The sequence below is a fragment of the Cervus canadensis genome, chromosome 1, assembly GCF_019320065.1.
Source record: "Cervus canadensis isolate Bull #8, Minnesota chromosome 1, ASM1932006v1, whole genome shotgun sequence".
In the NCBI taxonomy this organism is placed as follows: domain Eukaryota; kingdom Metazoa; phylum Chordata; class Mammalia; order Artiodactyla; family Cervidae; genus Cervus; species Cervus canadensis.
Window position 1 is genome coordinate 92,979,312 of NC_057386.1, and position 15,007 is coordinate 92,994,318.

At 40.6% G+C, this 15,007-nt stretch overlaps 1 protein-coding gene across 9 annotated transcripts in view; it reads right to left on the minus strand.

Annotated features, from left to right (window-relative positions):
• KIAA1109 (KIAA1109 ortholog) overlaps nt 1–14,772 on the minus strand; it is a 196,994-nt gene extending 182,222 nt beyond the window's left edge. For 7 of the 9 annotated variants that reach the window (XM_043487171.1, XM_043487179.1, XM_043487185.1 and 4 more), the window contains exons 1-2: nt 14,528–14,772; nt 13,021–13,108 (exon numbers count right to left, since the gene is read on the minus strand). The gene's annotated coding sequence lies outside the window, so the exon portion shown is untranslated. Of the gene's footprint in view, nt 1–13,020; nt 13,109–14,339; nt 14,488–14,527 lie in introns of those variants that run through there. The other 2 variants (XM_043487157.1, XM_043487162.1) reach the window with 2 other exon arrangements.
• Between the last annotated feature and the right edge of the window lie 235 nt (nt 14,773–15,007).

Here is a 15,007-nt window from a genome sequence, read left to right on the forward strand (position 1 = left end):
CTTTTTTTCCTATGGTTTAGAAAGTAAGTAAGAAATGTTCATGTATTGAGAAGATTGGTGGCAGTCAAAGGCATGTGCTATGCTGTGCTTAGTCACTCAGTTGTGTCCGACTCTTGCAACCCCATGGATTGTGCCTGCCAGGCTCCTCTGTCCAAGGGGATTCTCCAGGCAAGAAAACTGGAGTGGGTTGCCATGCCCTCCTCCAGGGAGTCAAAGGCATGGGCATGGGGTGGTGGAAATGACTGAAGAGGGTCAAAGGATACAGACTTTCAATTATAAGATAAATAAGTTCTGGGAATGTAATGAACAGCATGGTAACTATAGTTAACAACAGTGTAGTGCATATTGAAAGTCGCTAAGAAAATATATCTTAAACGTTCATATCAGAAGAACAATGTGTAATAATTCGAGATGATGGATGTTATCTAAACTTATTGTGGCAATCATTTTGCAATATATACATATATCAAATCATTATGTGGCATACCTTGAATTAATACAGTGTTATATGTCAATTATATTTAAATAAAACTGAGGTGAAACGCTACCTTCTGCAATACTTTGAAAAAAATCTATCAACTAGTAACAAAATTAGCAGGCTAACTTTTACAACATGAGCTTTCTCTTATCTTCTGAGACTAAAAAAAGTAAAAATTTTAAAAGGGAGAAAACACTTTGAGAAGGCCTACAATCTAAACCAAATATTCATATATTATATAATGGTTTACATATTATAAAATAATATCTGAACCTATCTCAAACTTATTTTTCCATTTTACAGATGTATTGCCAGCACACTACTGAGGATGAAAAGAGCACCTAGTGACCCCTAGCAGGTACTCCATGAGGGACATACCCTGGCATTCAGATCTCCATATAAAAGGGGAAGTGACCTCTCTGCCAAAAGGATCTACAGTCCTCATGCAAAATCACAGGGACCACCCATCGCTTTAACAGCCCACAGCCAAACAGAATACAGAAATAGGGTATTCAAATTGTCAAGACAGAAAACTGCAGTATCACAGTTTTAACCAACATTTGTCCAATTACTAGTTAATGAAAAATCATTAACAGAAATCAACAGACAAAAGATTGCTATACAGTTGTTAAAAGTAGTTAAAAGAATGTATTTTGAGCATGTATAGAGCAAAGGCTATGCTTAACAAAAGCCCTAAAGTAAAGCAGACATTCTGCCCTAACGGAAGTGAGTAAAAACAACACTGGACACAGAAAAGCCAGACTGACTGGCACTATACGGTTTGCCACATTGCTTCAGTGCCACACCGACAATCCCTGAAAGAAGATGAACTGGAGACTGATTAAAGAACCTACTGCATAACCTCCACTGAGCAAATGATGGAATAAAAACAACCTGGTTGTTTCCTCTTTCCTACCTGAACAGTTTATGCTAAAAGCCACAAGGTGAAGTCAGTCTCTCCCATCAGGAAGCTTCCATAAGCCTCTTACCCTGCTCCATCGGAGGGCTGCTGCTGCTGCTGCTGCTAAGTCACTTCAGTCGTGTCCAACTCTGTGCAACCCCACAGACGGCAGCCCACCAGGCTCCCCCGTCCACCGGATTCTCCAGGCAAGAACACTGGAGTGGGTTGCCATTTCCTTCTCCAATGCATGAAAGTGAAAAGTGAAAGTGAAGTTGTTCAGTCCTGTCCGACTCTTAGCGACCCCATGGACTGCAGCCTACCAGGCTCCTCTGTCCATGGGATTTTCCAGGCAAGAGTACTGGAGTGGGGTGCCATTGCCTTCTCCGCCATCAGAGGGCAGACAGACTGAAAACCATAATCACAGGAAACTAATCAATCTGATCACATGTACCACAACCTTGTCTAACTCAATGAAACTATGAGGCATGCCATGTAGGGCTACCCAAGACGGAAGGGTCATGGTGGAAAGTTCTGACAAAACGTGGTCCACTGGAGAAGGGAATGACAAACGACTTCAGTATTCTTGCTTTGAGAATCCCATGAACAGTATGAAAAGGGAAAAAGAGGACACTGAAAGATGAACTCCCCAGGTTGGTAGGTGTCCAATCTGCTACTGGCAATCAGTGGAGAAATAACTCAAGAAAGAATGAAGAGATGGAGTCAAAGCAAAAAAAAAAAAAGAAACATCCAGTTGGGGATGTGACTGGTGATGGAAGAAAAATCCGATCCTGTAAAGAGCAATATGGCCTAGGAACCTGGAATGTTAGGTCCATGAAGCAATGCAAATTGGAAGTCGTCAAACAGGAGATGGCAAGAGTGAACATCGACATTTCAGGTACCAGCGAACTAAAAACTAAAATTCAAATTGGTGAATTTAATTCAGATGACCATTATACCTACTACTGTTGGCAAGAATCCCTTAGAAGAAATGGAGTAGCCCTCATAGTCAACAAAAGGGTGCAAAATGCAGTACTGATGCAATCTCAAAAACGACAGAATGATCTCTGCTCGTTTCCAAGGCAAACCATTCAATATCACAGTAATCCAAGTCTATGCCCCTACGAGCAATGCTGAAGAAGCTGAAGCTGAATGATTCTGTGAAGACCTACTAGACCTTCTAGAATTAATGCCCAAAAAAGACACCCTTTTCATTACAGGGGACTGGAACGCAAAAGTAGAAAGTCAAGAAATACCTGTAGTAAGAGGCAAATTTGGCCTTGAAGTACAGAATGAAGCAGGGCAAAGGCTAATAAGAGTTTTGCCAAGAGAATGCACTGATCATAGCAAACACCCTCTTCCAACAACACAAGAGAAGACTCTACACATGGACATCACAAGATGGTCAATACCGAAATCAGACCGATAATATTCTTTGAAGCCAAAGATGGAGAAGCTCTATACAGTCAGCAAAAACAAGACTGGGAGCTGACTGTGGCTCAGATAATGTACTCCTTATTGTCAAATTGCTAAATTGAAGAAAGTAGGGAAAACCATGAGACCATTCAGGTATAACCTAAATCAAATCCCTTATGATTATACAGTGGAAGTGACAAATAGATTCAAGGGATTAGATCCGATAGACAGAGTGCCTGAAGAACTATGGACCGAGGTTCGTGACACTGTACAGGAGGCAAGGATCAAGACCATCTCCAAAAAAAAAGAAATGCAAAAAGGAAAAATGGTTGTCTGAAGAGGCCTTACAAATAGCTGTGAATAAAAGAGACATGAAAGGCAAATGAAAAAAGGAAAGATATACCCATTTGAATGCAGAGTTCCAAAGAATAGCAAGGAGAGATAAGAAAGCCTTCCCCAGTGATCAATGAAAAGAAATAGAGGAAAACAATAGATTGGGAAAGATTAGAGACCTCTTCAAGAAAATCAGAGATACCAAGGGAACATTTCATGCAAAGATGGGCTCAATAAAGGACAGAAATGGTAGGGACCTAACAGAAGCAGAAGATATTAAGAAGAGGTTGCAAGAATACACAGAAAAACTGTACAAAAAAGATCTTCACGACCCAGATAATCACAACAGTGTGATCACTCACCTAGAGCCAGATATCCTGGAATGTGAAGTCAAGTGGGCTTTAGGAACCATCACTATGAACAAAGCTAGTGGAGGTGATGGAATTCCAGTTGAGCTATTTCAAATCCTAAAAGATGATGCTGTGAAAGTGCTGCACTCAATATGCCAGCAAATTTGGAAAACTCAGCAGAGGCCACAGGACTGGAAAAGGTCAGTTTTCATTCCAATCCCAAAGAAAGGCAATGCCAAAGAATGCTCAAACTACGGCATGATTGCACTCACCTCACACACTAATAAAGTAATGCTCAAAATTCGCCAAGCCAGGCTTCAACAATATGAGAACCATTAACTTCCGTATGTTCAAGTAGGATTTAGAAAAGGAAGAAGAACCAGAGATCAAATTGCCAACATTCACTGGATCATCGAAAAAGCAAGAGTTCCAGAAAAATATCTACTTCTGCTTTACCGACTATGCCAAAGCCTTTGATTGTGTGGACCAAAACAAACTCTGGAAAATTCTTAAAGAGATGGGAATATCGGACCACCTGACTTGCCTCTTGAGAAATCTGTATTAAGGCCAGGAAGCAACAGTTAGAACTGGACACGGAATAGCAGACTGGTTCCAAATCGGGAAAGGAGTACGTCAAGGCTGTATATTGTCACCCTGCTTATTTAACTTATATGCAGAGTATATCATGAGAAACGCTGGGCTGGATGAAGTACAAGCTGGAAACAAGATTGCTGGCAGAAATATCAATAACATCAGATATGCAGATGACACCACCCAGACGGCAGAAAGTGAAAAAGCACTAAAGAGCTTCTTGATGAAAGTAAAAGAGGAGAGTGAAAAAGTTGGTCTAAGACTCAACTCTCAGAAAACTGAGATCATGGCATCCAGTCCCATCATTTCATAGCAAATAGATCGGGAGACAGTGGAAACAGTGACAGACTTTTTTCTTGGGCTCCAAAATCACTGCATGGGGTGACTGCAGCCATGAAATCAAAAGACGCTTCTTGCTCCTTGGAAGAAAAGTTATGACCAACCTAGACAGCATATAAAAAGCAGACACATTACTTTGCCAACAAAGGTCCATCTAGTCAAAGCTATGGTTTTTCCAGTAGTCATGTATGGATGTCAGAGTTGGACTATAAAGAAAGCTGAGCACCGATGAATTGATGCTTTTGAACTATGGTGTTGGAAAAGACTCTTGAGAGTCCCTTGGGCTGCAAGGAGATCCAAACAGTCCATCCTAAAGGACATCAGTCCTGAATACTCATTGGAAGGACTGCTGCTGAAGCTGAAACTCCAATACTTTGGCCACCTGATGCAAAGAACTGACTCATTTGAAAAGAGCCTGATGCTGGGAAAGATGGAAGGCAGTAGGAGAACGGGACAACAGTGGATGAGATGGTTGGATGGCATCACCAACTCAATGGACATGAGTCTGAGTAAAATCCAGGAGTTGGTGATGGACAGGGGGGCCTGGCATGCTGCAGTCCATGGGGTCGCAAAGAGTTGGACATGACTGAGTGACTGAACTGAAGTAGATTAAGGCAGGCATACACACATGGGGAGGAGAGGGACAGGAGTCTCAGTGGCCAAAAAGTAGAATGTCAGAGTCAAATAAAACCTTGAATACTCTAAGTATCCATTTGTGTGGTGAAAAGGTTAGAGGGAAAGCAGCAGTATTTTAAGGTATCAAAGCCATAGCATCATGAGAAGGAGTACTTGGCAGGTCCTAGAGCCTGGGTGGAAGGACGAGGGCATCCAAAGCATGGGGAGAGGGCAGGAGCAGTCCAGCTCAGGTATCAGAGCCTGGGCAAGAAAGAAGGTCATCCAAACAGGAAGGCATCAGATCCCAAAGAGATAAGCAGAGCTTCCATGCAAGAGGGTGATCTGGAATACGACAGGAGCAGGATAAGGAGGACAAACACCTGGGAGGTGGCTTATGTAGGGGATGCAGGAGGGAGTTAATCTAGTAAGTATATCAAGAATAATGGAAGCCAAGTGTCTCACTGTCAGAGGATATATAAAGGAAGAAAATCAGAATTAACCCTGTATCCTGTGTTGGATAAAAACTAGAGGTATGGCTTTCAACATAAATTGATAAAAATAGCTACAGCTGTGTATGTATGTATATATATGTGCGTGCATAGTTCATTAACAGACCCTGAGAGCAGTACCCCAATATAAATGAGCAGAGGACTTCTCTTCTAAAAACCATTTTCTCTTTAGAGGGTTCCTTGAAGAAATGACTAATTCTACAACTAGGGCAGGGAAAGTCAGGATGAGCTTTGTTTTCCACAAAGGAAAAACGTGTTCAAAGAATGATGGAAAATGTCAAAAGGAAGTAAAAACCAGCTTTAAGAGGCTCCCACTGGCAAAATCTGGGACAATTTAGGCATTGAAGAAAATAATAGTAACAAACTACAACTTTAATAAATACAAATCTATGAATCCATACCGATATAAATAATCAACTAAATTTTGATGAGCAACAGCATACTCATATCTTAGAGTAACTGCTCTCCAAAATAACTGTTAACGAAGAAGGGGAAAAGAGGAATTTTGAGACAACTGACAATTAAGTGATCAAAGTTCCTGTGTGCTTAGTTGTGTATGACTCTTTGCACCCCTTTGCACTGTAGCCCACCAAGCTCCTCTGTCCATTGGGTTTTCCAGGCAAGAACACCAGAGTGGGTTGCCATTTCCTTCTCCAGGGGATCTTCCCAACCCAGGGATCAAACCTACGTTTCCTATGTCTTCTGCACTGCAAGCACATTTTTTACCCTCTGAGCTATCAGGGAAGCCCAAGTGATCAAAGTAAACATCATCAATATAGGTATAAATCAAAATTGTTTACTTTTTAATAGAGAAAAACAGCCTAGTGTTGGTGGTATAGTGGTGAGCATAGCTGTCTTCCAAGAAAACAGTCTCACTTCCCTGATATTCCTGCAAAGACACATAACCTGAATCTAACCTATATTCCTGCTTCTCTCCTCTGAATCATAATGACCAATAGAGATTGTTTTATTCATCTTTGTATCCACAATACCAGTGACAATGCCTTGAACACAGCCATTAATTTCAAGTATGTCATTTTAAATGGTATTTTTATCTATTACACAAGAAACTAACACTGATCTACACATTTTAAGACATATTCTCTCAGTATTTTCATGATTCACCTATATTCTGTTCATTCTTCCTGAAATCCATGGGACTCATTTCAAAACTGCTGTCCACATTAGTAAAGAAATTGTGGCAATTACTATTTTAGTGATGTACAAAGAAAAGCATGAAAATGTGATGTGAAACAGTTTAATCAAACACAGCAATGGCCAGAGATTTATCAAAGTTCCTAATACGACCACCACTATCACAATTCTTAGAAACAGCTTTTCAAAAAAAAACATTTACTTTTCTAAGTGAATTATCTGTAAAATCTTTTTCAAGTACTATATTCAACTTATTTTCTCTCCCACTCACATGAAGGAACAAAACTAACATCTAATACTTGCATCATCAGATTTTCAAAGACAGAACTCCAAATGTTGATTTGGTCCTACAAGAATAGAGGTCAGCCTACAAATAAAAAAAAAAAAAATACAAATAATCTGACAGAAAAATAAGAAAATATATAAACAAGTAATTCACAGAGAAAGATAATATCACTAACAATTGGCAACAATCACAATTTATCACTCACTAGTCATAAAAGCAAAAATTTTTAGAAAAATTACAATCAACTATATTGGCAAAAGTATGGGGAAATGGGCACTCTTACAGTTGACAGAGTAGTGCCTTTGAGAAGAACAATTTATCAGATAATACAAAAATGTACATGTTCTGATTTGAAAATTTCAGTTCCAGGGCTCTATTTATTTCTCAGAAATACTTAGAAACAAAGATGTTTTTTCAAGGACAATCACTGCGGCATTATATATCATACTGAGAAAATAGAAAAATATTAGTTAATAGGAAAATAGTTAAATTATGGGACACCCTTACCATATATAATACTCTTACTATGTGAAACAATATGTAAGCCTTTTTAAAAGAATAAAACAGCTCTATAGGGAACAATATAGAGAAATGTTCAGGATATATGTAATGTAATGTTACATTTTATATATATATATATATGTTACATTACATATATATATGTAATGTTAGCAGGAGAAAAGCAAGTTGAGCAAAAAGATGTATAGTACTCTACATATATTTAAAAAAAAAAGACTATCCATTATACGTATTACATATCTAAACCATATAGATACACCACATATGCACATATGTGCTGTGTATATGTATATACTTTTATTAACCTGCAAAAACATTAGCAATGCCATTACTTCTGAGAGATAACTGTTATTTAAATATTTTACAACTGGCTTGTAATTCTTCCTTAATTTAAAAAAAAGGGGGGTGGGAGGGTGGTGGCTGGAAGACAGGACATGACAGGCAAGAAAGGGGATTTTCCTGCCCAAGCACACAGGCCACAGCCTCTCCTTATAACTATGGCCAAGGAACAGGTTTCTCCCACCTCTAGAATATCAACGTGATCATCTGTCAATTGATCATCTGTCATTCTACCACCATGTCTGTCTTTCTTCAGTTCTTAAACCCTTGTCTTTTTAAAAAAATTAAAACACAAATACCAAGCAATATCAAACTCAAGGCTTCATTAAAACCTCAGAAATACCAGTTAACACCTCAGCAAGAATTGGTTGATTTGACAGCTCTGAGTGTAAGAAGGGAAGCTGAACAGCTGTACTGTTATCTGAAGGGGAAAGGGCTAGGTTACGAAGAAGGAAGAACACCAACAGGAAGGAGACTGGAGGAACAGAAAGAGGAAGCAGTTATCAAGGAATAACAGAAGAGTCAAAAGGTCCTGCTTCAGACTGTACTGTTCCAAAAGCAGTCCATAATGTGGATTGAGAGCATCATGTGGACTGAGACCACCCGGATTCAAAAACCAGTTGGAACATTATCACTACGTGACCGTGGGCAAGTTACCTAACTCTCCGTGCTCTTATTCATCTGTAAGATGAGAACTAACAGTACCTACCTCACAGAGTTTACAGTTTGGATATGGAAAGCATTTAGAAGAACTCTGGCACACAGTAGGTTAATATACTGTGTAAATGTCTGATGCTGGCAATCAATGCCACTTGTGTCTTCCCCATATACTGTTGATATTTGCCTCTACAACAGAAGATTATTCATTCTGAACACTTGGAACACCCTACTGTAGGCTGCTTTCTGACTGCAGAAATGTGTTCAGTCTGTACTTAGGGTAGGCCAGAAATGCCGGAAATAAAGTCAATGACACCTAGAAAGTAGTTGGGTACACACCTGCAGCCTTCCTGCTCTTGACTTGGGATAACTCTGATGCATATTTTGTTTGGTCTCTGAGAGATCCCCAATGGTAGTGAGCTCCAGATGCCCACAGTAGTAACTGTATCTTAGCATTCATCACATTGTAACTATTAGTTCCGAAGTCTGTTCCCAGCAAGAGCTAACTGCTCTTTAAGGATGTCTTTGCCCTATTCATTTGCGTATGCAATATCCAACAAAGTTCCTGGTATGCAGTAGTCTATCAATATATACTTGTTTCATAAATGAAATAAATGCATCACTGTAGAAAGTACATAATTATGAACTGTTGCCAAAGGTAAGTACTTATTCAAGGCCAAGAGACTCCTAAATGATCTTTTTCACACTCAAGAAAATTTGGTTTCCGTTTACTTGAGTTTAAGAAGAGGATATTCAACATCTTGATAACCCATCCCAAATATAACAAAAATTAAGGAAAAAATTAATCATACTCAAATCTCTCACACAACAATTAAGTCACAATCATTTGTATAAAAGGTATTCATATATCTTCAGATTGTTAAAGTTCTTTGAATTTAACCACAGTTCCTTTTCATAAAGAAAACTATATGGCTGTTTGGGTTTTTTAAATTTCTTTTTTATTGACTTACAATGTAGTGCCAATCTCTGCGGTACAGCAAAGTAACTCAGTTATACATATACATTTTTATATATGATTTTTCATTTTGGTTTATCACAGGGTATTGCATATAGTTCACTATGCTAAACAGGTTTTAAGGGTTGGAAAATAAATCAACTCTACAGCTTTCCTTTAAACTTCATCAACAGTGACATTCTCTTCAACTTCAAGCGTATCTATCAGCACACAGCAGCGCTCCGTACACTAGAAATCCTGTGAAGTATGCACTTTGTGCACATTTCTGCATTGCTTGCCCATAAACCAAACTAGACTGATTTCACATTAACTGTTACAGAATATATACAGATTCTACATTAACTGTTACAGAATATATTTCAAACTTACTTGAAAACTTTCCAGGTATGGTTTGGTTTCTGCTCATATGTAAGAAATAACCTTGAGATACCTTTGTAGAGGTCCCAATTTCAAAGTCATTTATGTCTGCCTTAATTAAGAAGTAACTGACTCAAAGTGAAAGTCAAAGTTCCTCAGTCGTGTCTGACTCTTTGCGACAACATGGACTATACAGTCCATGGAATTCTCCAGGCCAGAATACTGGAGTGGGTAGCCTTTCCCTTCTCTAGGGGATCTTCCCAACCCAGGGATCGAACCCAGGTTTCCCACAATGCAGACAGATTCTTCACCAGCTGAGCCACAAGGGATATGGATATGGGCGAGAGGGAGGAAGTAACTGGCCAAGTGTGTTTACCAACATTCTCATCATACCAAGTTCAAAGAAATTATTTTTATTAGGATGTTGCTATGCAGAGACCCAACAGATCCATTTAATAGCCAATTTCTATGAACTGAGAACACTTAAATTGAACTTTTACATAAATACTACAACATAAAGAGGCTGCTTTAGGAATTTTATGCAGATATAACCTTATACTACAGGTGATACCTGAAACAGTATTTTAATTGGATATGGAGCTGGATAAAAACATACTTCACATATATATAAAAAGTGACAAGGTCCAATAAGGTCAGTAGTCTAAAGTTTAGACTTACAAACATTTTGGACAATGTTACATTATTCTTTTTAAATGTTCATTCCATGCTATTAACTCACCATTATAATGATAAAATATAGCTACCATGATAAAATGGCCAATGTTTATTCACTGCTTGTTATGTGCTACGCACTGGTCTAAACACTTTACATATAGTTACTGATCTAACTGTTAGAAATAACTACCTATTAACAATTCCCTATTTCACAGAGAGAAAATTGTGGCAATGAGAAGCAAAGCACAAACACAGCTAAGATACGGCCAATCTAGGATACGAATCTACACAGTTTGGCTTTACAGTCTGTGTAAATTTATATTGCCTCTCATATCGTATCAGTTCAGTTCAGTCACTCAGTCGTGTCCAACTCTTTGCAACCCCATGGACTGCAGCACACCAGGCCTCCCTATCCATCACCAACTCCTGGAGATTTCTCAAACTCACGTCTATTGAGTCGGTGATGCCATCCAACCATTTCATTGTCTGTCATCACCTTCTCCTCCTGCCTTCCATCTTTCCCAGCATCAGGCTCTTTTCAAAGTCAATTCTTCACATCAGGTGGCCAAAGTATTGGAGTTTCAGCTTCAACATCAGTCCTTCCGATGAATATTCAGGACTGATTTCCTTTAGGATGGACTGGTTGGATCTCCTTGCAGTCCAAGGGACTCTCAAGAGTCTTCTTCAACACCACAGTTCAAAAGCATCAATTCTTCGGCGCTCAGCTTTCTTTATAGTCCAACTCTCACATCCATACATGACTATTGGAAAAACCATAACTTTGACTAGACAGACATTTGTTAGAAAAGTAATGTGTCTGCTTTTTAATATGCTGTCTAGATTGGTCATAACTTTTCTTCCAGGGAGCAAGTGTCTTTTAATTTCACGGCTGCAGGCACCACCTGCAATGATTCTGGAGCCCAAGAAAATAAAGTCTGTCACTGTTTCCCCATCTATTTGCCATGAAGTGATGGGACCAGATGCCATGATCTTAGTTTTCTGAAGGTTGAGCTTTAAGCCAACTTTTCCACTCTCATCTTTCACTTTCATCAAGAGGCTCTTTAGTTCTTCGCATTCTGCCATAAGGGTGGTGTCATCTGCATATCTGAGGTTATTGATATTTCTCCTGGCAATCTTCATTCCACCTTGTGCTTCATCCATATGTTCACAGAAATCAGCCTGTAATTGTCTTTTGGTCCTCATTTTTTTTTTTTAACTACAAAAATGAATCCCTTCCTTCCACTTCTAAATTCTAGATTAGGAGCTAATATATTTAATGTTACCAAAATCCATATTTTGGTATAAAAAATTCATATTTTGCCCAGTATGGCATTTCTTTTCTTCTAAAAGAATCCTCAAATAAATCAAAGGCCAGTAGTCACTTTTTAAAATTAACTACAAGAGGCAACACATCAAGTTATTGAGCCTAATCAATGGCAAAGGAGGATAAATTGTAAAGTCAAATCTGACTGAACCACCTCCCCACTTTTCTACACTTCTCTCTCACCTGGAAGACATAAAGGCTGTAGCTATATATTTTAACAGAGCTTACTTGCCCTCTAAAGAAACTGACAGTTGATAGCCGGTATGTGGAAGCTTTAATATATGTACAAAAAGTATCTGATATTCCTCCCTTCAGGAAGGGATTCCCTCGTGGCTCAGACAGTAAAGCGTCTGGCCACAACGCGGGAGACCCAGGTTCGATCCCTAGGTTGGGAAGATCCCCTGGAGAAGGAACTGGCAACCCACTCCAGTACACTTGCCTAGAAAATCCCATGGATGGAGGAGCCTGGCGGGCTACAGTCCATGGGGTCGCAAAGAGTCAGACACGACTGAGTGACTTCTCTCTTCTCTTCAAGAAGTGGTGCTTAACACATTCCCAAGTGTGGGCTGGACTTACTGATTCAGTTCTAAAAGAATAGGGCAAAGGAATGGTGTGTCACTCTGTCAAAACTGGCATCATAGCTTCCTCTTTGTACGCGTGTGCTCTCTCTCTCTCTAATCATTTGCTCTAGAGCAAGACAGCTGCAGGTGCCTTGTTCGGACACTTAAGAAGCCCTACAGAAGTTCATGTGGTGAGAATTTGAGGCCTCCAGCCAAAAGCCATGTGAATGAACCATCATGGAAACAAACATACTTAAGTTAAACTATACACAATATTCTATGAAGAACAAGCCAAAAGTCAACTAATTTTTTTCCTTTCTTTTTAAAATCCTTTATAACATGGGCAGATTGATGAGGAAGCAAAAGAGAGAACAGAAAGTTGACACTTAATAGATAATCAAGTGAACGCTTCCCTTGGCTTTCTCCTGCCGATACACAAGCCAAGCACATGACTCAACTGTCAGTCATAGCAATAGTTCAAAACTCAGGTAAAATGATTGACAGGTCACCTTATACACTACTGTCACCCACCCCCATTCTTAGACCAATTCAAGCAGGTTAATTTAAGCAGGTTAAATTACGACTGAAGCAGAAAGTTAGATTTTCTCTATCTGAGTTTTAATTGACAACCCAAAATATTTACCAAGTTGTTGTTTTTTCCAGAGTCTGTAATGTTCTGTTTTCCTTTTCTTGATCAGAAGGCCTATCTGAAGTGTTTCATCTTAACACATCTGAAAAGAATACCAATTTTAACCAATTATACAAGATATTCTGGCTTTATCAGCAGTTTCACCATTTCAGATTAAATGATTTCATTACACATGCCCTTGCATGTGTGCACACACACGGAAACTAATGTTAATCCAAATGTTATATTTTCTTCAAAAAATATCCCTAAAACTAGAAGACCACATTTCCAAACTACAGTCTTCCAAAGATTTCAAAACCACTGTATGGATGGAAAGAGCATGATTTTGGTAGTCAGAGGATTCTAGAGGTCAGACGTTACCTTTAAAACATACTCCTGGGTCCCTGCCAGCAAAAATGATGCCTCAATTTCCTTCCTGTTCCCAGCATTTTTTATCAAATGAAAATCACCTTGCAAGTTCTCAAGCTGCTTGGGAGTGGTAAAGCATACTACTTAAAGGACTCTGAACCGGAGTCCAATTACCTGATTTAAATCACAGCTCTGACTTTGGACAAGTCGTTTTTCAGGGCTGTGGGATTTAGTTCTCTCATCTATAAAATGAGAGTTAAAAACAGACTTTACATGACAGGGTTGTTATGATTATTAATTGAGATATGCACATAAAGCATGTACCACCAGTACTTAGATAAGATACATACTCTGGTTAATTCATTTATTTTTAAACTTCATGTATCTCGCTAATTTAAAATAAATCAGCTTCACTGCTATGCACAGAGCTGAAAGCAGCAACGTGAAACCAGTTGAAACTTAGACGTTTCAACAGTCACGGAAAACAATTATTTCCTTACAGAGGAAATTTACAAGAACTCTGTCCCTTTAACAACCGTCCCTAACCTGCTTCTGTCAACACTAAGGCCAAGAGAAGCAGGAGGGGGACAATTCTCTAGAGGGAAAATCAACTTCCCTTCACCTTCCTTTGGTCAAAAGATGTTTCCGCTGAAATGTACTCTTGCATAGTGTAGACTCAGCAAGCACCAATCAGAATACAAGCACACCACACCTGAAGAGTAGAGAGGGTTTCAAAGACTCCCCCGCCCTTGGTCCACAATCTACCTTGCGTTAAGCACTCTGGGGTCTCCTGCAGCCCCATGCAGCTAACAAGACTAAAGCCAGAGCTTGCAGGTATGCGATCCTTCCCGCATACCAGCAGGTGGGCGTCGCCCGTCTGCCTCACCTCCATTCACCGGGCCAGTTCCTGCATTCGAGTCCCTAATCACCTGACTGTCAAGGCCCTTTCAGGCCTTCTCACTGACCTCGGATACCCGGTGTTCAAGTCTCCTTGCTGGAGGTAAAGATGGCAAACGAGTAAGAGATGAGTCGACGCTGCAGCAAGCAGCCGCGACGAAACCACACCTCCTTGATTCTGACCAGGCTGCGGTACAGAGATGCTGGGAACAGTGCTGCCCACACAGACCCTGCTCAACCCGACCCGTCCCCTCACCTGAGCGAGCGCCGGGGCTATGGGAACCGCTCGGGTCTCTCTCCCGGGGACGCCGAGGGCCTTGGGCGGCGGCGGCGGCGGCAGCTGCTGCGCCCAGCCAAACACGGTCTGCTGAGCGCTGCCCGGGTCCACACCCTCTCGCCCCGCCACCCGGCCCGCCGCCCGACGTGCGGCCCGGGGCCCCAACCTCTGACACAGAGAGGGGCGGAGGAGGATGGGAGGGGTCCGAGATGGGGCCGGGCGGCACTGCGGCTGCGTCAACTGGTAACGTCACGCGTCACGGCGCCGGCGCCTCGAGACACACCACCCGAGCCCCGCCCAGGAATTGGGGCGCCCCGCCCCTCTCCCCTTTCTCCGGGCTGGGGGCGGAACCTGGACGTTGAGGCGGAGTTAAGGGGCAAATTTGAAAAATCATTTTGCTACCCACCGTAAAGGAATGTTAATGAATTGCTCTACTGAGGCCCTGAGAGAGAAGAGCAC